General features: G+C 38.7%; 1 long non-coding RNA gene across 2 annotated transcripts in view; it reads left to right on the forward strand.

Moving 5' to 3' along the window:
- LOC102139033 (uncharacterized) overlaps positions 1-21,972 on the forward strand; it is a 270,410-nt gene that overhangs the window by 172,052 nt on the left and 76,386 nt on the right. The gene's annotated exons all lie outside the window — the stretch shown is intronic.

Genomic DNA, 21,972 nt, shown 5'->3' on the forward strand with positions numbered 1-21,972 from the left:
CTTTTATAGAGTCAAACAGGTCTGGACCCTCTGAGCAAGGATGATTCATGTCTCAAACAGTAATTATACAGCTCATTTCTCTCCCTGATGATGGGGTAACACAACTGTACACAGAAATCAGGGAAAGCTTCATTTTTTTTTTTTTTTTTTTTTTTTTGTTATTTGTCAAGTGGCAAAAGGAGAAGAACAGTCACTTTTAATGAAGTTTGTCAGCTAGTTAAACAAATTGAAGTAAACTTGATTGATTTGAACCCAATTCAGCTGAAACATTTGATTAGTCTTAATTTGGGGACCTTTTGCCATTCTGATTACAGAAAAGATAGATGATTACAGTATAATTGAATTTGTCCTCCAAGTAATCCCAAACTCCCCATGCATTCAACTCAATCGCCTCTATCTTCTGCATTCACTTCAAAATTTTTCAGTAGCAACTGCTGTTCATAATGACGGCTCTGAGACACATAAGATCCTGAATCATCAAGGCAAGATTACATTATACTGTGCTGACGTAGGGTGGAAAGCGAACCGATAACTGTTAGAAAGCCTTTGAATAAATTAAGACAAGAGTTATGTCTTAGTTAACCAAAACATTAACCAGAACTCCCCAATCTATGCGCACTCTGGTTAATTGGAGTCATATTGTTTTTTTCTGGTCTGATTAAGATGGATTTTGATCCAGAGATGATATGGTGAAATGGTGTCATATGGTGGGAAAAGCACTTAGAGTCAGACAAAGCAAAATTAAATTTTAAAAAAGATATTTCCTAGCTGTGTGATGTGGGGCATGTCATTTAATCTCTGTGAACATTAGTTTTTTTTAAATCTACAAAAGACTGACAATACTACCACTAAGTATAAACTTTTCAATGTTATGGAGTAACACACATAGCATGACATCTGCTAGCACCACTTGGCATCTCTTAGATGTGGATTCAAATCCTAATTTTGATTTTAGACTAGATTCAAAGTTATTCCTATAGTGAATATAGTGAATTCCTATAGTCTTTCTCACTCTGTTGCATTTTCATATACTTTCTTGTATGGAAGACAAAGTGATGGAGTTATAGCCAATGTGTAGTATCTAGTGTACAACCCCAGGTACTCAACAAGAGTTTGTCACATATTGATATGGTTTGGCTCTGTGTCCCTAACAAAATCTCATCTCAAAATGTAGTCCACGTGTGAGGAGGGAGGTGATTGGATAATGAGGGTGGTTCCTCCATGCTGTTCTCATGATAATAAGTGAGTTCTCAAAACATATGATGGTTTTATAGGTGAAAGTTCCTTCTTTGCTCTTCTGTCTCCTGCTGCCTTGTCGAGAAGGTGCCTGCTTCCCCTTTGCCTTCCGCCACAATTGTAAGCTTCCTGCGGCCTCCCCAGCCATGTAGAACTGTGAGTCAACTAAGCCTCTTTCCTTGATAAATTACCCAGTCTCAGGTATTTCTTTATAGCAGTGTGAGAATGGACTAATACACACATGCAAACAGAATTTCTGGCATGTACTGTGAGATACACAAAACATGTGTTTCAGAAGAAGAAAAAAGAAAACCACAGATTAGATTAATTCAACTAACTAAATTGTAAGCTCTTTGAAGATTGTATTCTAAAAAATGTCACTTAATCAAGTTTGTTAAGAAAAGAATGAATCAATGTACAAACATATACTAATCGTCGCTTTTTGGTTTCAGGAAAGGAATAGGATATTGCAATACTTTTTCAAAATTTGTGTTTATTTGGTCTCCTGTCTTCTAGAGCCCTATCTTCAGCAGCTGCCAAAATTGAAGAACAAAGAGAATCCTTGAAACTTCCCTTCAACTAGTCATCCTCTTCCCTTTTTTTCTCCTTTAAACACTGTTCCAATTCATTATGAGGGCCCCAATGCAAAAAAGACATGGAAGTGAACATTGGAGTGAAAGTAATGATGGTAAGAAATTCTGGGGCCAATAGAGAGAAAATATTCTCACCTCTAGGACTCTATAGAGTAATCTAAGTTCTGTTTTTGGAAGCACATGGAAGTTTAATAACTGCCTGTAGGGTGTGATCTAGATACTTCTAGAAGGTTCCAGTATCCACTTTTCTAACACATAAATGCAATCAATCCCAATATTCTTAAGTGCAACATTTTAATTATCAAGTGCAAAACTTTTGAAGAGGAATAGCAATTTATGTTCTTATAAGTCATTTATATATTAGTGTGACTAAATTTCACCTCAGAGTCAGCTCTAGGCAACATCTTTGACCTTTCCAGAGAGAGGATAATAAAGTAAATGTCTGGTAGTTCCTCACCATGATTTTCCTTTCCTGATTTTTCTTTCTTCACAGGGGAGCAAAGGTCTGCTTTTTTTCTATCATTCTTGTATCAACTCTAAATTAAAACCCAAATCACTGAAGTCTAAAAAATCATATCAAAGAAAGTCAATGACTAAAAGAAAATGAAATGAGAGATCCTATCAGAGAAATATGAAAGGGAAAATACCACTGATTAAATAACAGTTAGGGGAAAAATAAATCATTACACCATTAAATGTATATGTTGACATACTATATGTTGTTATGTGCTTATTGTCTTTCACCAGTAGAATGTGAGTCCCATAAGGGTAAGAACTCTATATATTCTGTTCACAGCAGCATCTCTAGTGCATAGAACAGTACCTAGCATAAAATAAACAGCTGTTGAACAAACGAATGTATAAATGAGTGATTAATTGAATGATTAAAGATAGAAAGAAGAAAAACAAGATTGTCCTTAGAGGGATAAATTTTAAATCAACCCATATAATGGATCAAATGAAGGTGTATAGCATCACTCTAAGAAACTAGAACCTTTATTAAACTCACATTATATGCCAGACATGTAGCCAAGTACCTTATGTACATTTTTCACACAACTTTGTGATGCGCTATTTTTCAAGTAAAGAAATGGGCTCATGGAGGATAAATGATTTGTTAATTTCACATAGCTATTAAGGTGGTGGCTCCAAGATTTTCACCCAGTTCTGTTAGACATCGAAGCCTGTGTTCTTTACAGGAAGTGTACGTTGGTGCCTTTGTGGAGCAGTGCCTTGGGAACATGGTATTTCAAGTTGGCTGTCAGGGAGATCCCTAGGCTTATTCTAGCTCCTCGGCAGCTCCCTGGCACTCCCGTGTATCTGGACTGAGCAGAAGTTGGGCCAGCTAGACTGTGCAAGCTCCCTGGTTGGTGATGATGTTTCTTATTGCAAATGACTCCTATGTTACTCTGGTTTCTGTTTTTCAACCTTTAGTGAATTTAACTTTCATAAATGATTAAATTTCTGGATTTCCAAAGAATTCAGTTACAACCTGGTAAATTTTTCAGAATAAGGAATGCTTCTCATTGAAGCAGGATTCTGAGTGATCAGTCACCAGCTACATTTTATTCTATATCCAACCTTACCATGGCCATCCTTTCAAATGACTCCAGTAAATATATGCCACTTTGAATGGCTGACTCTAAAACATGTTTATTTATGAATGGCTGACTCTAAAAATTGTTTATTTACATAACTTGTATATCACATCATATTCTATTTTGTAATGGTATTTTTTAAGTTTAGAAATTTATTATTAGAATACAGAATAACATGAACCATATTCTGAATTTCTAGAGCACACATATTCTAGAATCAGATGGAATAAAAATAGAGAAAAGAAAAAAGTGTATTTAAAACCAAAGACTACCCCCAGAATCTCATACAAAAAATGAGTGAATGATCTTACCTCATTTGTGAGAATGAGAAGCTCAGAGAGGACCTTGGCAAGCTTATATCCAGAAGCCAACTGGTTTATTTTCACCAAGAACAGAAAAAGAAAGAGAAAAGGGAAGAGAAGGGAAGAAAAGAAAAAAAACAACAACATTTACTTTGTACTGTAGGTAATTTTGGTTAGAGAGGAAGAAGCAAACAGCCTTCTGATTCGGCAATCATTAGCATTAAAATGAGCTATTAAAGAAGGTTGTGAGGTTGCCTTCAGCAGTCTTTGAGTACAGGGTAGAGCATCATGCTTTTAGAAAAGATTGGGTTCAGTGGGGTTCTGCCTGTCTGCTCAGGCTTGGGGTATGTGCACAGAACTTAGATTAGATTGCTCTGCCAAATTTTATTCATATATATATACACACACAAATATATATAATTTATAAATACTTATTGATATAATTTATATATACACAATAAGTAAAATATCTTCATATTTTCAATAAATATTTATTAAGTATCAATTATTTGTTAGGCACCAGGAATACAGAGATATGAGACACTGTTTTAACACTCTGGGAGCTCAAAACTTACTGCTGCAATAAAATTGAACTTGGAGTAAAATCTTAGATAAAGATCGACTGAATCTTAGTGACAAAAAACATGTCTTTACATTACAAATTGGTAGAATCCTTCTAAAGAGCTATAAATGATTTAGCAATGTATAAAATATTAAAAGGACAATTTTAACCAAAACGGCAAATAAAAATTACACAACATTTGATTCTATATCTGCTAAAGAGAAGTATATAGGAAAAAAAAAAAAGGGAAACCTGGGGTAGAGAAAACAGTAGTGTGAGAGTGTTAGGGCCTTACACCTATAATTCTTATACAATTTCCTTTAATGCTACCATGCATTTTTTCAAAACAGTAAGTGAAAGTGTGAAAGACTGTGTCAATGTACCCTTTATATTTGTATTTGAGTAAACAGAAGACATAGATAACGAACCCACTGGCATATTTAACTCATTCATTTGTTCGGTTGTGAGTCTTCTTTCTATTTACTCAGTCTAGAACTCTTGTATTTATTCTATATGCTGGCACTAGGCTTAGTCCTGGAGGTACAAAAGGCAAATAAAACCTGTCCTTAACCAGAGTCTTAGAATCTCCAGGGAGAGGCTCAGATATAAACTCAAAATATGTTACAGTGTAATTAGTAACAAAAGAAAGGTACTTAAAGGTCCAAATGAGGGCAGAAGAGGGAAAGCCATCTCTGCCTGAGCAGTTGAGAATGAGAGTAAAATGGAAGAAAGTAGGGGCCAGGGTGGACTTTCCATGGGGATGAAGCTTTAGTTGAGGGCTGATTGCCAATGGAGTTAGAACTCACCTGCAAAAAGGGTGAGGTGAGAAGGAAGGAGAGTGACAGGTAGTGGGGAGGGGGAAATTCCAAGCAGAGGAGTCAATGAGGAGATGTTAAAGAAGAGGTTAAAGAAAAGCCTCTGTTCTTAAGAAACTGAAGATATTTCTACGTACAAGGCAGTTTGGGGGCAGCCAACAGGAGGTAGGCGGAAAAGGAAGGCAGAGACCGGTCTGTTGGAGGACGCCTCTCACCCACAGTTCCAGGTACTGACACAGAAAAACAGAGGCCAGGAGTCATTTGCTGGGTGAACCTTGGTCAAAGGGAAAGCCAGACAGCAATTTCCAGCCCAAGCTGCAGATCCAAAGGGCAGGACTGACATGAGGCTCCAAGGTGCAGAGCTGGAATGTGGTTGGCAAAACAGAAAAGGCAGTAGATGGGCAGAATGGCATGGAACAAATCCGGAGCAGCCACAGTGCAGCAAAGGCTTGGAGGGCTTGTGGGGTTTTATTTAAAGGGCCTGGAGAGGAGTGTGCTAGGTAACGTCACAGGCGTCTTGTGTGCCAGGCTAAGGCATCTAGACATTAATGGTTTGTGATGGGAAACCACTGGAGAGTTTCTTCCCCAGCAATGACATGATGAGGTTTGCATTTACAGAAAGATTGCTCTGAAAAGAGCATGCGGGATGGATCGGAGGAGAGTGAGGATGGAGGCTGCCAGGGGCACCAAGGGGAGGGTAATAGGAGGTCCAGTCAGAGGGCTTACTGTTACGTTTATCTTAGATCATGAACTGTGAGAGACGAGCTGTCAGTATAAATAACATTTTGTTTATTCTTGTAAAATCTCTGGACTGTATTGCAATGATCACCAATGTGAGCTTTTGAGATTGGATAGTAAATGTGTTTACAGCTGCCTGTGCAGAGGGCGGAATGTCAAAAGTCCCATTAGAGCACATTCCACTTGCCCATTTTAGTGAGTCAATTTGCTAAATTATAGACTTATTTCAGCATACAAATCAGCAATTCTGGAAACTGATAGTTTGCCTGGCAGCTTCTTTTGAACATCTCCATTTTTTCCTAGAGTGTTGTCTACAGGTAAAATCAATTTAACTATTTTGAAAGATCTACCATATCCCCAGTGCTATCATCTGAATGTTTGGGTCCCCCTCCAAATTTATATGTTGAAATTCTCACTACCAAGGTGACAGCACTAGTAGGTGGGGCCTTTGGGGTGTGATTAGGCTATGAGGTTGCAGCCCTCATGATTGGAGTAAGTGTCCTTATTAAAGAGGCTCCAGGGAGCTGCCTTGCCCCCTCCAGCAAGCAAGGACACAGCAGGAAGGCACCATCTATGTATCAGGGAAAGCTCCCTTGATCTTGGGTGTTGCAGGCTCCAGAACTGTGAGAAATTAATTTTTGTTGTATATAGGCCACCTACTTTATGGTATTTTGTTATAGTGACCCAAATAAACTAAGGCAAACCTGCAGCATATTGTGGTGCCAGGTAGTAGAATGATGAAGGAATGTTTAAAGGACACTATCCAGTTTTTTGGAGCCCCCTCTGGCCTAATCTAAGATACTTTGAGCATCAAAATCCATAATGATAGTAATGGGTGTGGTCCATTGAATGAAATAACTCATGAGTCTGTACTGATATAAACAAGCAATAATGGGGAGAAGAGAAAGCACTTCCTTATGGTAAAAAGGTAACTAACAAATACATGTAGAAAAAGTGAAGGCTTTAGAAAATACGCATTTGGTCAGCAGGGAAGTGCAAACCAAAACCACAGTGAGATATCATCTTACCCCAGTAAAAATGGCTGTTATCAGAAAGACAAAAAATAACAGATGCTCGTGAGGATGCAGAGAAATAGACAAGCTAATACACTGTTGCTGGGAATGTAATTTGGTACGGCCACTATGGAAAACAATATGAATGTTTCTCAAAAAACTAAAAATAGATCTGCCATATGATCCAGCAATCCCACTGCTGGGTAAATATCCAAAAGAAAGGAAACTCATATGTTAAAGGGGTGTCTTCATGTCCATGTGTATTGTGACTATTCACAATAGCTAAGATATGGAATCAACTAACGTGTCCATCAATGGTTGAATGGATAAAGAAATGTGGCATATATACACTATGGAATACTATTCGAGTGTAGAAAAGAATGAAATCCTGTCATTTGCCACAACGTGGATGGAACTGGAGGTCATTACCTTCAGTGAAATGAACCAGGCACAGAAAGACAAATATTACCTGTTCTCACTCCATAAGTTGGAGCTAAAAAAAGTTCATCTCACAGAGGCAGAGATATATGCTCTGGAGGACATTATGCTAAGTGATATAAAGCAGTCACAGAACAAATACTCATGATTCCACTTATTAATACATGAAATACTTAAAATAGTTAAACTCGGCCAGGCATGGTGGCTCACACCTGTAATCCCAGCACTGTGGGAGGCCGAGGTGGGAGGATCACTTGAGGTCAGGAGTTTGAGACTGGCCTCGCCAACATGATGAAACCCTGTCTCTACTAAAAACGCAAAAAAATTAGCCGGGCGTGGTGGCGCGCGCCTCTAGTTCCTACTACTTGGGGAGCTGAGGCAGGAGAATTGCTGAAAGCCGGGAGGAGGAGCTTGCAGTGAGCTGAGATCATGCCACTGCACTCCAGCCTGAGCGACAGAGCGAGGCTCCGTCTCAAAAAATATTAATAATAAAAAGCTAAAAAATAAATAAAATGGTTAAACTCGTAGAAACAGAGCAGAATGCTGGTTGCCAAGGGTTGGGTTGGGGTGGGGGAGAATAGAGAGTTGCCGTTTAACGAGAATATAAATATCACATATGTGCTGATGAAACCTTAATTTTTATCGTCAACTCAGATTTTTGTTTTAAGATATATTCAAAGGTTTCCTGCAATCTCTACTTGAATCTCTCCCCACAGGGACTGTGAAGTGGCCACCTACTGTACTGTCTGCTTAGAGTAGCCACACTGGTCCAATGGGAAGCTATCCTTTCAAGCATGTAATTTGAATGAAACTTCTTATTGGCTCTGTCTCACTGAAAGAGAGGGAAATGCTCCAGGTAAGAAAGGCCCCTGACCTGTGCTGGGCCAATCATAGTTCCTCATTTTCCTGGCCACCTTCCATTGGTCCAAGAATGGGCCAATCAGTGACCCAACTGGATTCATTAGACTGGTGTCCCAGTATTACTGAATTTGGGATTAGAGATTGGGCTCTTTCTGGGGATGGAGAAGTAAGGCGCTTGAATCACTTGTGGTCATGTTCCCTGCTCAGTGGAAATGCCAGCTGGTAGTAGAAGAGAATGAAGCAGAGATGAGAGAAAGAAAGAGAAAGGGAGACTGAAAGCGTTTCATCCTCAGTAAGGCTCAGTAAGCATTCATTTTCTGCAGTTATGTGAACCTCCCAGTAAATTTCCCCTTGACCTAAATTAATTCTAGTGGGATTTCTGTCACTTGCATTTCACCTTCAAATTGAGGTCAGTCCAGAATAAAACCTGCCATCTTTTGCAACATGCCTTTTCTGCCCGTTCCCCCACCACCTTCCCCGCTTATTTCTCCTCTTACATTCTCCAGTTTAGCAATGCCACTAGCCTTAGCTGATGTGTACTGGTAGAACTGTCATGGTTGCTCATGGGCTTTTGCTGTGTCAGTACCAATGCCATGCTGTTTGAAAAATACTTTGACTATTACCCCTGCCAACGTCTATCCAGAAACCAGGAATTTATTCTTGATTCCAGCTTCCCTCTACCTCTATGTATTTTTCCTCAACTTTTGAAATATGAAATACTTTACGTATTTGATGTTTACTACTTTATTTTTAAATTTTGCGTTTTGAAATGCTTTCAGGCTTACAAAAAAGTTGCAAAAATTGGCTGGGCGCAGTGGCTCACGCTTGTAATCCCAGCACTTTGGGAGGCCGAGGCGGGCAGATCACCAGGTTAAGAGATCGAGACCATCCTAGCCAACATAGTGAAACTCCATCTCTACTAAAAATACAAAAATTAGCCGGGCGTGGTGGCACGCCTGCAGTCCCACTACTCGGGAGGCTGAGGCAGGAGAATTGTTTGAACCTGAGAGGCATACTTTCAATAAGTAATATACTATTATTTTCAAATGAACTATTAAATATTAATTGTCAATTTTAATTTACAATATGCTTAATGTGACAACTATAGCCAGCCATAAACAAGAGCTTCTGGGGTTCTTAATATATTTTAGAAAGGCAAAAGGATCGTAGGACCAAAATGGTGAGAACTGCTGATCTAATTCATGGACTCAATTGTCTTTCTAATTTTTTTTTTCTTATCTGGGATCCAATCCAGGATTTTACATTGGATTTAGTCATCATGCCCCTTTATTTTCCTTTAGTTTGAAACATTTCCTCTTTCTTTATCATTCTTTATTTGTCTGTCTTGATACTTGATACCTACTCTTGATATCTTGATACTTTCAAAAAGTACTGACAAATCCAAAAAATAAATAAAAAGTATTGGCCAGGCCAGGTGCAGTGGCACACGCCTGTAATCCCAGCACTTTGGGAAGCTGAGGCAGGTGGATCACCTGAGGTCAGGCCTAGCCTGGCCAACATGGCGAAACCCCGTCTCTACTAAAAATACAAAAATTAGCCGGGCGTGGTGGCATGCACCTGTAATCCCAGCTACTCGGGAGGCTGAGGCAGGAGAATCACTTGAACTCGGGAGGCGGAGGTTGCAGTGAGCCAAGATCACATCACTGCACTCCAGCCTGGGCAACAGAGCAAGACTCCATCTGAAAAAAATAAAAAAGTATTGGCCAGTTATTTTAAAGGATGGTCCTCGATCTGGAATTTTTTTATGCCTCCTTGTGGTTAAATTCAGATCATACATTTTTTATAAGAATACCACAGAACCTGTGCTATGTCCCCTTGGTACATCACATCAGGAGACAAATGATATCAATTTCTTTCATTACTGGTGATGTTAAATTATAACTTGGTCCCCGTGATGTCGGTCAGATTTTTTCACCTGTTGTTTTCCCCTTGTGAGAAGACACTATGAGACTTACAGAGCTATTCTGTATGTCATTCATGATACTCCTGTCCACTGATTTTAGCATCTGCTGTTGATTCTTGCCTGAAACAATTTTTCCAGAGGTGATTTTCTATTTCCTTTGTTCCTTCTGCATTGTTTTGTTGGAATTCAGTGGTAAGGAAGTGCTTTTTCTTCTCCTTCACCGGTTTACTTATTCATTCCATTATAACAGTTATAGAATCAAGGATTCTCATTTTATTCTCTAGATTATAATCTGTTGGCATGATTATTTTGTTTATGAAGTGTAAAACAATGCCACTCTTCACAACCAATTTTTTTGAAAACAGTTATTTTTTACAAAAATATGTGACATGAACAAATAATGTATTATTATTTTAAAATGAACTATTAAATATTATTTTTCTATTTTAATTTATAATATGCTTAATGTGATAACTATAGCCAGATAAACTTGACCAATGACTGTCCAGACTTGGCTGACGGAGGCCCCTGTTTCCATTTAACATGCCTCCAACATTTTGTCAGGCACTTTATTGTGTTCTGGCATCACAAGATATTTTGGGCTCATCTTGTACTTACCCTGGCTCATCCCTGGAATCAGCCATTTCTCCAAGGAGCTCTATTTCCTCTTATTGGAGAACATTATCTAGAAATCAAAATCTGGCTGGCTGTGCCGAATGGTACTGTGCTGCCTTTACTTATTTTTAGTAATTATTTTTTGTTATTACAAAATTTATGCAAGGTGTCTGTTAATAATTTATAAGAAAACAGATTTTTAAAAGTAAGGAAATTAAAAATCACCTATAACATTACCACCTAATAATAACCGTGTTATTTAAAAATAACTGTGTTATTTAAAAATATTTTTAATATGATTTTAAATATATATGATATTTTGTATATATGATAAAGAGTAACAACTCAATTTCTAAATGGTTTACTAAGTCCTGTGGAGTCTAGTTTTGTAATGTCTTTAGAGTCTGTTTACTTCTTTCCTCTTTCACTGCCTCTGTTCAAGACCTCATTATTTCTTACTTGGATTCCTAAAATAGCCTCCTTACAGTCTCCCACCATCAGTCCTGTTCTGATGCAAACTTTATCCTGTTACCAAAGTAACATTTAAAAAAATAAAATATAATCATGTCACCCTGTACTTGGCCTTTAAGAACATGCCCACCATCCTTTGCCTGACATTGTTCTCATCTTGCAGTCTCCAGCCTCTTTTCCCACTCTCCCTGCTTGCAGCCTCTGCTATGGCTGTAATGAACTCTTTGTCGCCCCTGAATTGTGCCACGAACTCTAATCCCGCCCTGCCTTTTCAGTGTTACCCTGTCTGCCAGGGACACTCTCCTCCACATCCTGCCTAGCCTACCTGTCCCTTGAGACTCAGCTTAGATATCATCTCTTTATCTGTCGCCTAATACTTCTCATGCTATTGGGGAAATTGTCTTTCTTTCTATTATGCTTTGAGCACCTTAAGAAAGGAAATTTGGCATCAAGTAAATATGTCTGTTGAATAAATTATAAACAATTTAAAAAGTGAACAAAATATATTTGTTCAAGCAATTAATGAAATGACTTGATTAAAAAATGGAAATAGAACGAAGATTCAGTATGTAACAAGAATATCATATAGTAGTTTCTTTAGATTCCAGAAAAAGGTTAAACGTAATGTTGTTTGGAATTGAAATATTTAACAAATTAAGTTTTGTGGTACCTTTGTCAAAGTGAGGATTTGTCTGTTGTCATAGATCGAGTTCCCCCTGGAAGCCAACTCTGAGAGGGACACGAGAGTGTAGGAAGTTATTGGGCAGTGCTCTTGGAGCACCACATGTAGATGGGAAGGGAAAGGAAGCAGGATATGGAGAGGAAGAAGATGGACTGTAATGGAGTCTCAGGATTGTCTCAGTGTCCCAGGGGTTGGGAGCTGACATAGCCCTTGTATTAGTCTGTTTTCACACTGCTGTAAAGAACTTCTCTGAAACTAGGTAATTTATAAACGAAAGAGGTTTAATTGACTCACAATTCTGCATGGCTAGGGAGGCCTCAGGAAACTCACAGTCATGGCAGAAGAGGAAGCAGGCACCTTCTTCACGAGGCAGCAGGAGGGTAAAGAGCCAGTGAAACCACCACATAAAACCATCAGATCTCATGAGAACTCACTCAATATCATGAGAACAGCATGGGGGAAGCTGCCTCCATGTTCCAATCACCTTCGTCCTTCAACACATGGGAATTACAATTCAAGATGAAATTTGGGTGGGGACACAGAGCCAAACCATATCAGCCCTTCAGAGTTGTCCTGGGTTGGAGCATGGTTGAAGGGCCTTATTACCCCTACATGGACCAATTGTTGGATGTGGTCTGCTCTGGATAGGGGATACGGCCTGGGGAGAGGTAAATTCTCTTCAGTTGAGGCAATTCAAAACTGGAGGAAATAAACTCTTTAGTCCAGCGTGGGGAACATCTAGACATTGTACCATAGCATCCACTACATCCACAAATACTATGAGCTAGGTGGATTGGACTCCATTATTACTCAGTGTAGTTACTAGGGAGGGTACATAGTTTCTTAAGTACGCTCTAGACTTCAGCCAGGGGCACAAATCTGGCCTTTCTATTGAGCTTGAGGGCAGTAAAACAACAACAAAATCCTCCAATTTGGAGTCAGGTGGGCAGAGCCTTTCTTTCATTGAGATCGCTATGAAGTAGGCATACTGGAAGCTATTAGTCAACTCGAAACATTTTCTATCTGGGAAAGAACAATGCAAGGAAGACGGAAGAGTACTAGGTCATACAATGCCAGAACCATCAGCCACAGTTTCTGTGAGGGAGGACATAGCAGAACTCAACAAATCTTCCATTGAGAACTGAATTGAAAATAAATTTTGATAACAACGACTTGAAACAATTTAATTGTTGCCTTTTAGTTTTATTGCTCATTAGTGCCCATTATTACAGTTAATGTTTCTGCTCAAAGAATATAAAAGGATTTTAAATATTGAATTCTGCAAAAGCAGCCATTTCAAAATTTTGAGACAGAGGATTTTAATAGAATTAAGAAGTCACTAAACATAAAGATTTACATTTTTAGATATGAAAAATGATGAGTAAAGGGCAATGTGGGTAGCAGTGATTTCAAAGAAGTATATATAAATAAAAATAGGTTGTCTTAAACCGCATAATCATGGTAATTCATGAGCACACAATGAAACAACCACAGAACTTCCTGCTCAGTGTAACCAGCAAATAAAAAGGTATTTTGCATTCATTAAGCTTCTTAAATAGTTTTATTTTAATCTTTAACAGTCGGAGCCCTAGATCTCTCTATTTTGTAATTCTGAAGTACTTACATCAATAAATGTCTCAAGACCCACATAATGGTTAAATAAAACCTCAATTTTGTTTTATAAACATTTCCCTAAAAATTTTGGGACAAATTTCAAGGAAACAATTCACTAGTTGTGATTCATTTATAATTAACCAGAATCTAAATAAAGGTAGCATTCCATTTTGAGGAAGAATTATTGGTGTGTTTGAGACACGGGTGATGTTTTTGTAAAAGACAATAGTATCAGCAAACTCTTTCCAAGAACATCTACTGTTTGAATAAGTCAGTTTATGTATGGTGATGGGAAATTTTAGTTAATTAATTTATTTATCTTTTTGATTATTTATACATATGTAAGATAGGTAGGCACTAAAGCTGTGTGGTCGTGGGTAAGTTATTTAACTTTTCTAAACTTTAGTTTCTTCATTTATGAAGTGAGGATATTAATACCTACTCTATCAAGTTGTGTGAATTAAATGAGAAAGTGTGTGTAAATGCTTGGCACAATGCTTGCAAAGTGAAAAGTACTGAATACATGATTGTTATTATTATACAGCATTATATATTATGTATACATATATAACAATTATATTTTAATATCGTAAATAGTCATTATTGTAATCATAAGATATAATTTATCTGCAAAGCGCTTCTCAACATCATTCCTTTTTGACTTGAACTCCTTCAAACATGCTTAGAACTGTGAAGCAAATGGCTACAGCTTAATGAGTGGTTATAAGAGTATCCTGTTTTTCTTCTCTTTCATACTTTTCTCCTTCCCAAACTTCTAAACATATCCTAAATTTATCTCCTCTACCCCTACCCAACCACCCACTCCACAATTAAAAGGCATTGTCTTCAAGGACACGGGGCTCACCATGGATTCCCTCCCCTCCCTTCCTTTCCCCTCCCCTCCCCTTCCCCTTCTCTCCCTCCCTTCCCCGCTTCCTTTCTCTTTTCCCATTACCCTCACAGTCCCTGGAACATTGCTTAGGAGGTTTTTGCCAGCAAACGTTGAATGAATGGCTGAATGAAAGTTTACAAATATTCCAGTTATTCACTTAACGAAGAGCCACATGCCCGGAACCAATGCTGTTGTAGTAAACATTGACCCACCCCTGTCCAGGTCACTAGCTGATCTGACAGACAGTCACACAAAAGTGCAATTACAAAACAGGGGTCAAGGGCAGAGATAGGATGTCATTGTTATGGGATTACTGGGACGTGAGAGAAGACTTTCTAACCATGAGAGGATGGGCAGCCCAAAAGCAGGCAAAGAAAAGTGGCATGGCAGGAAGCAGGTCAGATGAGGTGGCCTGGTTTGTGCAAGAACATGACAAACTAGTGTTCCTGAAGCCTAAAGGGAAAGTGAGACAAGGCAGAGGAGGTTGGCGGGGCCAGGTCACGGAGTCTCCTGTGCCACACTGGGAGTCCGGACTTGATGTGGAGGTGAGAGATAAGCATGGAGCGGTTTTGACCTTTCTTTCGTTTTTCACTTTAACTTCTTGATTTTTTTCCTGTTTGTATTGACTTCCCTCTATTGCCTCCAGTGTCAAGGATAGAATCATGGCTCTCCCTGAAAATGTGTATTCCTGAGAAATTGGAATCCACAGGGAACGGAAAGAAGCTATTGGTGTATTTGCTTCTCCTCCTGCCTCTAGGGCTGAGTTTACAGTGCACTGCTGGACTTCCCCTGGGGACGTGTGGGTTTCTTTTGGGTTCAGAGCTTATTTTCACTTTTTAAATGATCTATCATTAACTTTATTTTTCTCTACTCAAGTGAAAAGTTTCTAGATTTTATTCTCATGTTTCATATTAGTTATTGCTATTTTAAAAGAAAATTTCTGACTCTTAAATATGATTATTCTATTATTAAAGTGAGAAGGCTGGGCGTGGTGGCTCACGCCTGTAATCCCAGCACTTTCGGAGGCCGAGGTGGTGGATCACCTGAGGTCAGGAGTTCGAGACCAGCCTGACCAACATGATGAAACTCCGTCTCTACTAAATAAAAAAATTAGCTGGGCATGGTGGTGCATGCCTGTAATCCCAACTACTTGGGAGGCCGAGGCAGAAGAATTGCTTGAACCCAGGAGGCGGAGGTTGCAGTGAGCCAAGATCACGCCATGGCACTCAAGCCTGGGCAACAAGAGCGAAACTCTGTCTCAAAAATAAATAAATAAAGTCAGAAAAACAATTATTCAAAGGCACTTATTTACTGTAATAAACAATTATATTTATTATAAAAGTGGCCTCTTCAAGAGCTACTGCAATAACAATGACAACTTGGACTTTAGCTAAAGTTATGTTTATTTACTCAATGAATTCTTTTTTCTTTCTTTCTTCTTGGAGATTGAGCTTAAGGGAAATTGAATCCTAGTTAATGCTTTCATTTTTCATTTTGTCATTGCTGTTGGCTTTGTTTTCTCTCAGAACTGGTTGTCAAATATCTATATATTATAGTCTTTGTCTGTAACTTCTTTTCACAGTTTTTTTTATTTCTTTTTTTTATTATTTGTTTGTGTATTTATTTTTGAGACAGAGTTTTGCTCTTATTGCCTAGGCTGGAGTGCAATGGCATGATCTTGGCTCACTGCAACCTCCACCTCCTGGGTTCAAGTGATTCTCCTGCCTCAGCCTCCCGAGTAGTTGAGATTATAAGCACCTGCCACCACGCCTGGCTAATTTTTATATTTTAGTAGAGATAGGGTTTCACCATGTTAGTCAGGCTGGTCTCAAACTCCTGACCTCAGGTGATCCACCTGCCTCAGCCTCCCAAAGTGCTGGGATTACAGGCGTGAGTCACTGCTCCTATCCTCTTTTATTTCTTAAAATAGGTGTTCCTGGTTTTTTTTGAGCATTGAATTTTTTAAAAAGCATTCTTGTATGTGTAATTTAAAATTCAGTGTCCCCCTCGTCACCCCTAAATTTTATTAAAAAGGAATAAGTAAAAAGTGAAACAAGAAAGAAAGGGCACCATGAGTGATTTCTATTTAATGTGGTTTCATATATTAGTTAAAATATATTATTTTAATTAGGAAGCAAACTCAGCTGTGCTTTCAGATTATTAAGCAATATTAATTTTTTCCTTCCAGACAGTCCTTCAAATGTTAATCATTGGTTTATGATCATGGGATGAAGCTTATTTGTCTGCAAATAACCAGTTGACTTTAGTGTCTTTTGGTAGGAAGAGCAGAGGTTAGGGTCATCTATAGGCAAATAAAGATGGTCACTTTGTGGGGTTTCCAAGTCCCAAGGTCAAGCTGGTAGTGCTGGGCATGGCATAATTGCCAGTGGAGCTAAAATGATCTGAAGCATTTGCATTTGTTGCACCCCCAAGACCATCATCACCAAACCTAGTCAAAGGCATTCTGTACTTCTACAGACCATCCTGAAAAAGTGGCAAATTCTCTCTTTATAATTTCTTTCTTTCTCCTCGGTGTTCATCTTACCCCGATTTCATCTGAATGAAGTGGTGGCAGCAGTGGTGAGCTACACCTCCTAAGGGCTGACTTTTACTAGGATATTTAGTATCTTCTGACCCTTTTGCTCCCTTGAATGGTGAGACCATGCTTTGGCTTATACTGCAAAATAATCCGACAGCCAGGCTGGTGGCCCTTACGGAGTTACACTCCAACTTCTGGGCTCAGAGCCTTGTTCTTTCTCTTATTTGGCATTATCAGCTATTGTAGTATTTTTGGCTCCTTAAGGCTAGCTTGATACAGTGTCATATTTTGATATGAAAGATAACAGGATATGATAGTACGACAAAGGATAATGCTTAAGATTTGCAATGGATGAATTTTTCCTTGTCTCCAATAAGAATTTTTCATTAGGTAGCATTTTCACATAACTCCATTTTGATATTTATCTCTTTTATTTGGGCTATTTATTATATGTCTGTCCCTCAAACTAGATTATGAGTTTTCTAAAGGCAGAAAGCATATTTCACTCACCTTTGATTCCCCATTCCATAAGATCTAATATGAATTATAGAGAGCAGTTTAGCAATACTTGTTGTATCAATGGAATTACAGCAGTAAAAACACAGATATTGACCTGGAACCAGAATCATGTTCTGAATGCAGAAGTATGTACTTTCTTTTTCTTTCTTGAGAATGCAGGATCTTTTTAAAAATGCTAATTTGCAGTTTGAAGCTGTTTAGGTAAAAAAAAAAAAAAAAAAAAACAAGAAGCAGCAGCAAAAGAGACCAAGTAGGCACTTTTGGATACTATAATTACATATAAGGCTTGTTTTTATTATAGTTCTTCAGGCTTAATCATGCTTTTGATTCCATGAAATGTCATAGAACCACAGGACTGAGAAGGTCTCAAAAGACCTTTTAGTCTCTGTCTCTAAAGAGACATGAGTTTAAACTTCTGCAAGCATTTGCTTACCCTATAGTTTTCTTTTAAAATATCTAAGAAAGAAAGGACACATAGAGGTCCAAACCATTTTTAAATAAATACTATTTTTTGTGCCTTTTCACTTATGGTTTAACCATCGGATATGCCTTTTTTTTTTTTTTAGTTCCTTCTTTTCTTGCCAATTCTGGGTGATTTCTTTCTCTGATCTCTTTTTTTCTGAAAAAATTTTTATTGTGTATATTTGAGGTTTACAACATGGTGTAAGGGTCTAATTTTATTCTTTTGCATGTGTAAATCCAGTTTTCCTATTGAAGAAACTATCTGTTCCTCATTCTGTCTTCTTGGTGTCTTCATCAAAACTCAGTTAACCGTATCTATTTAGATTTATTTCTGGGCTCTCTATCCTGCTCCATTGGCCTGTGTTTCTGCTTCTATGCCAGCACAATACTTTTTCCCTTACCCCCACCCCCCTTTTTTGTTGTTGTTGTTGTTTTGTTGTTGAGACGGGGTCTCACTCTGTCGCCCAGGCTGGAGTGCAGTGGCACGAACATGACTCACTGCAGCCTCTACCTCCCAGGCTTAAGTGATCCTCCCACCTCAGCCTCCCGAGTAGCTGGGACCACAGGCACATGCCACCATGCCTGGTTAATTTTTGTATTTCTTGTAGAGACGAGGTTTGGCTGTGTTGCCCAGGCCGGTCTCAAACTCCTGAGCTCAAGCAATCCTCCTGCCTCAGCCTCTTAAAGTACTGAGATTACAGGTGTGACCTCTCACACCCAGCACTTCTTTGCTTACTATTGCTTTGCAATATAATTTCAAACCAGGAAGTGTGATACCTCCAACTTTGCTTTTCTTTTGTAGTACTGCTTTGGCTATTTGGATTTTTTTGTGTGTGGTTCGTACAAATTTTAGGATTGTTTTTTCTATTTCTGTGAAAAAAGCCATTGGAATTTTGGTAGGGTTGCGTTAAATCTGGGTATTGCTTTGGGTAGTACCGACATTAACAATCTGGTTTCTTTTCCGCTTACATAAATCTTTTGGCTTTTCTTCTTCTCTTTTCAAAGAGAACTTTAAACTCCTCACCTTTCTACTATGCAGAACAGTTTAACAGACAACACTTGTTTCTTGAGCATGCACCAGCAGCATACGGGGTGAGTCTTACACTTGACCACTAGTTATTAATCAAGACATCTATTCCAGGACAAACATGGTGCTTTCCCTAACGGGGATTTGGGTGAATGAGATTTTTCTTCATCTCTTACATTTTCACGTATTCTTCTAAATAAATGATTCCCTTCCTTTGTTCTTTCAACATAGTGCTTAATTTCCAGAAATACAACGTTGTTTCCTCTCTTTTTCGTTCTCTGCTCAGGTCAACACCCATCATCTAGTTTTAGACCCACAGCTGATTACATGGTTCCAAAATAAGTCAGACTGCTCCAGATTGTAGCATTTATAGGTTGTTGAAAGTGCTGGTGACTCAGTTCCTGGAGTTTGCCAAACACCACCACTGGCAACACAAACTATATTTTGCCATCATCTTCATTATTATTGTCATCATCATCCTCATTACCTTTGGCTTTCCATCGGATTTCTAGGTTTCCCACTCTACTTATTTTGTTCTACTAGTGGGCTGTTCTTTTTTTGGTACTCTTTAAAAGAATTCTAAGGGTTAAAATAGTGTATGTGAGAGTTGCCTGATGGATTCACTTTGGCCTGTTCAAGGCATATTGATCATATAAAGGCTGATCATTTGGTTGTGGACTTCTTGTCCTGCTGTCTTAAGAAAGACTTTTGAAAAATGTGATGATAGAAACACCATGCAGCATGCTACGGGAGACGTGCTACGGTCTGAATGTGTCCTCAAATTCATGTGTTGAAACTTAATTGCCAATGTGATAGTATTAAGAGGTGGGGGTCTAAGTTATGAGGGTAGAGCCTTCGTGAATGGGATTAGCATGTTTAAAAGAGGTGTGAGGGAACTGGTCACACTTTCTGCCATATGAGGATGCAATAAGAGGTGCCATCTTGGAGGTAGAGAGCAGTTCTCACCAGACACTAAATCTGCTGATGCCTTCATCTTGGACTTTCCAGCCTCCAGAACTGTGAGAAAATAGAAATGACATGGCCACTTTCCCCTTCCAACTCATCCATCAAAGGAGCAGGTAACACTACGTTATGGCTGTGGAGCTTTCTCCCTACAAAGGAAACACCAGGAATGACAAAGCAATCATTTCCCCCAACAGGCCTTTGCTTCTTTTTTTTCTTTTTTCTTTTTCTTTTTTTTTTTTTGAGACAGAGTCTCGCTTAGTCGCCCAGGCTGGAGTGCAGTGGCGCGATCTCGGCTCACTGCAAGCTCCGCCTCCCGGGTTCACGCCATTCTCCTGCCTCAGCCTCCCGAGTAGCTGGGACTACAGGCGCCCGCCGCCTCGCCCGGCTAATTTTTTGCATTTTTAGTAGAGACGGGGTTTCACAGTGTTAGCCAGGATGGTCTCGATCTCCTGACCTTGTGATCTGCCCGCCTCGGCCTCCCAAAGTGCTGGGATTACAGGCGTGAGCCACCGCGCCCGGCCTTTTTATTTTTTCAATTGTTTTCTTTTCAACTTTTATTTTACGTTCAGGGGGTACCTGTGCAGGTTGTTATATGGGTAAATTGCATGTTGCAGGGATTTGGTGTACAAATAATTTTGTCACCCAGGTAATCAACATAGTACCCAATAAGTAGTTTTTAAATCCTCACCCTTCTTCCACCTTCTACCCTCAAGAAGGCCCTGGTGTCAATTGTTCCGTTGTTTGTGTCCATGTGTACTGCATGTTTACCTTCCACTTGTAAGTGAGAATATGCAGTATTTGCTTTTCTGTTCCTGCTTTAATTCGCTTAAGATAATGCCCTCCAGCTGCATCCATGGTGCTGCACAGGAAATGATCTCATTCTTTTTTTATGGCTGTGCAGTATTCTATTGTGTATATGTACCACACTTTCTTAGTCTAGTTTACCATTGATGGACATCTAGGTTGATTCCATGTCTTTGCTATTGTGAATAGTGCTGCAATGGATGTACACGTGCATGTGTCTTTATGGTAAAACAATTGATATTCCTGTGGGTATATATCAGTAACGGGATTGCAAGATCAAATGGTAGTTCTGTTTTAAGTTCTTTGAGAAATCTCCAAACTGCTTTCCTGTGGCTGAACTGATTTACACTCCCACCAGCAGTGTATAAGCTTTCCCTTTTCTCCATGGCCTGATCGGCATCTGTCATGTTTTGACTTTTTAATAATAGCCATTCTGACTGGTGTGAGGTGGTATCTCATTGTTGTTTTGATTTGCATTTCTCTAATAATTACTGATGTTAAACATTTTTTCATATACTTGTTGGCAGCATGTATGTATTTTGAGATGTGTCTTTTGCCCATATTTAATGGACTTATTTGTTTTTTGCTTGTTAATTCTGGATATTAGACCTTTGTCAGATATGTAGTGTGCGAATATTTTTTCCCATTTTGTAGGTTGCTTGTTTACTCTGTGATAGTTTCTTCTGCTGTGCAGAAACTCTTTAGTTTAATTAGGTCACACTTGTCAATTTGTGTTTTTGTTGCAATTGTTTTTGGAGTCTTCATCATAAAATCTCTGCCAGGACCAATGGCCAGAATGGTATTTCCCAGGTTTTCTTTTAGGATTTTAATAGTTTTAGGTTATACATTTACGCCTTTGATCTATCTTGAGTTGATTTTTGTATATAGTGAGAGGAAGTCATCCAGTTTCAATCTTCTGCACATGACTAGCCAGTTATCCCAGCGCTATTTATTGAATAAAGAGTCCTTTCCTTTTTGCTTGTTATTCCTGGCTTTGTCAAAGATCAGATGGTTGTAGGTGTGCGGGTTTATTTCTAGGTTCTCTAACACATTCCATTGGTCTAGGTGTCTTTTTTTTTTTTTTTTTTTACAAGTACCATGCTATTTTAGTTACTGTAGCCTTGTAGCATAGTTTGAAGTCATTTAGTGTGATGTCTCTAGCTTTGTTCTTTTTGCTTATGATTTCTCTAGCTATTTGGGATCTTTTTTGGTTCAAAATTATTTTTAGAATAGTTTTTTCTAATTCTGTGAAGAAGAATGTCTTTGGTAGTTTGATAGGAATAGCATTGAATCTGTAAATT

Source organism: Macaca fascicularis, chromosome 14 (genome assembly GCF_037993035.2).
Source record: "Macaca fascicularis isolate 582-1 chromosome 14, T2T-MFA8v1.1".
NCBI classification, from domain to species: domain Eukaryota; kingdom Metazoa; phylum Chordata; class Mammalia; order Primates; family Cercopithecidae; genus Macaca; species Macaca fascicularis.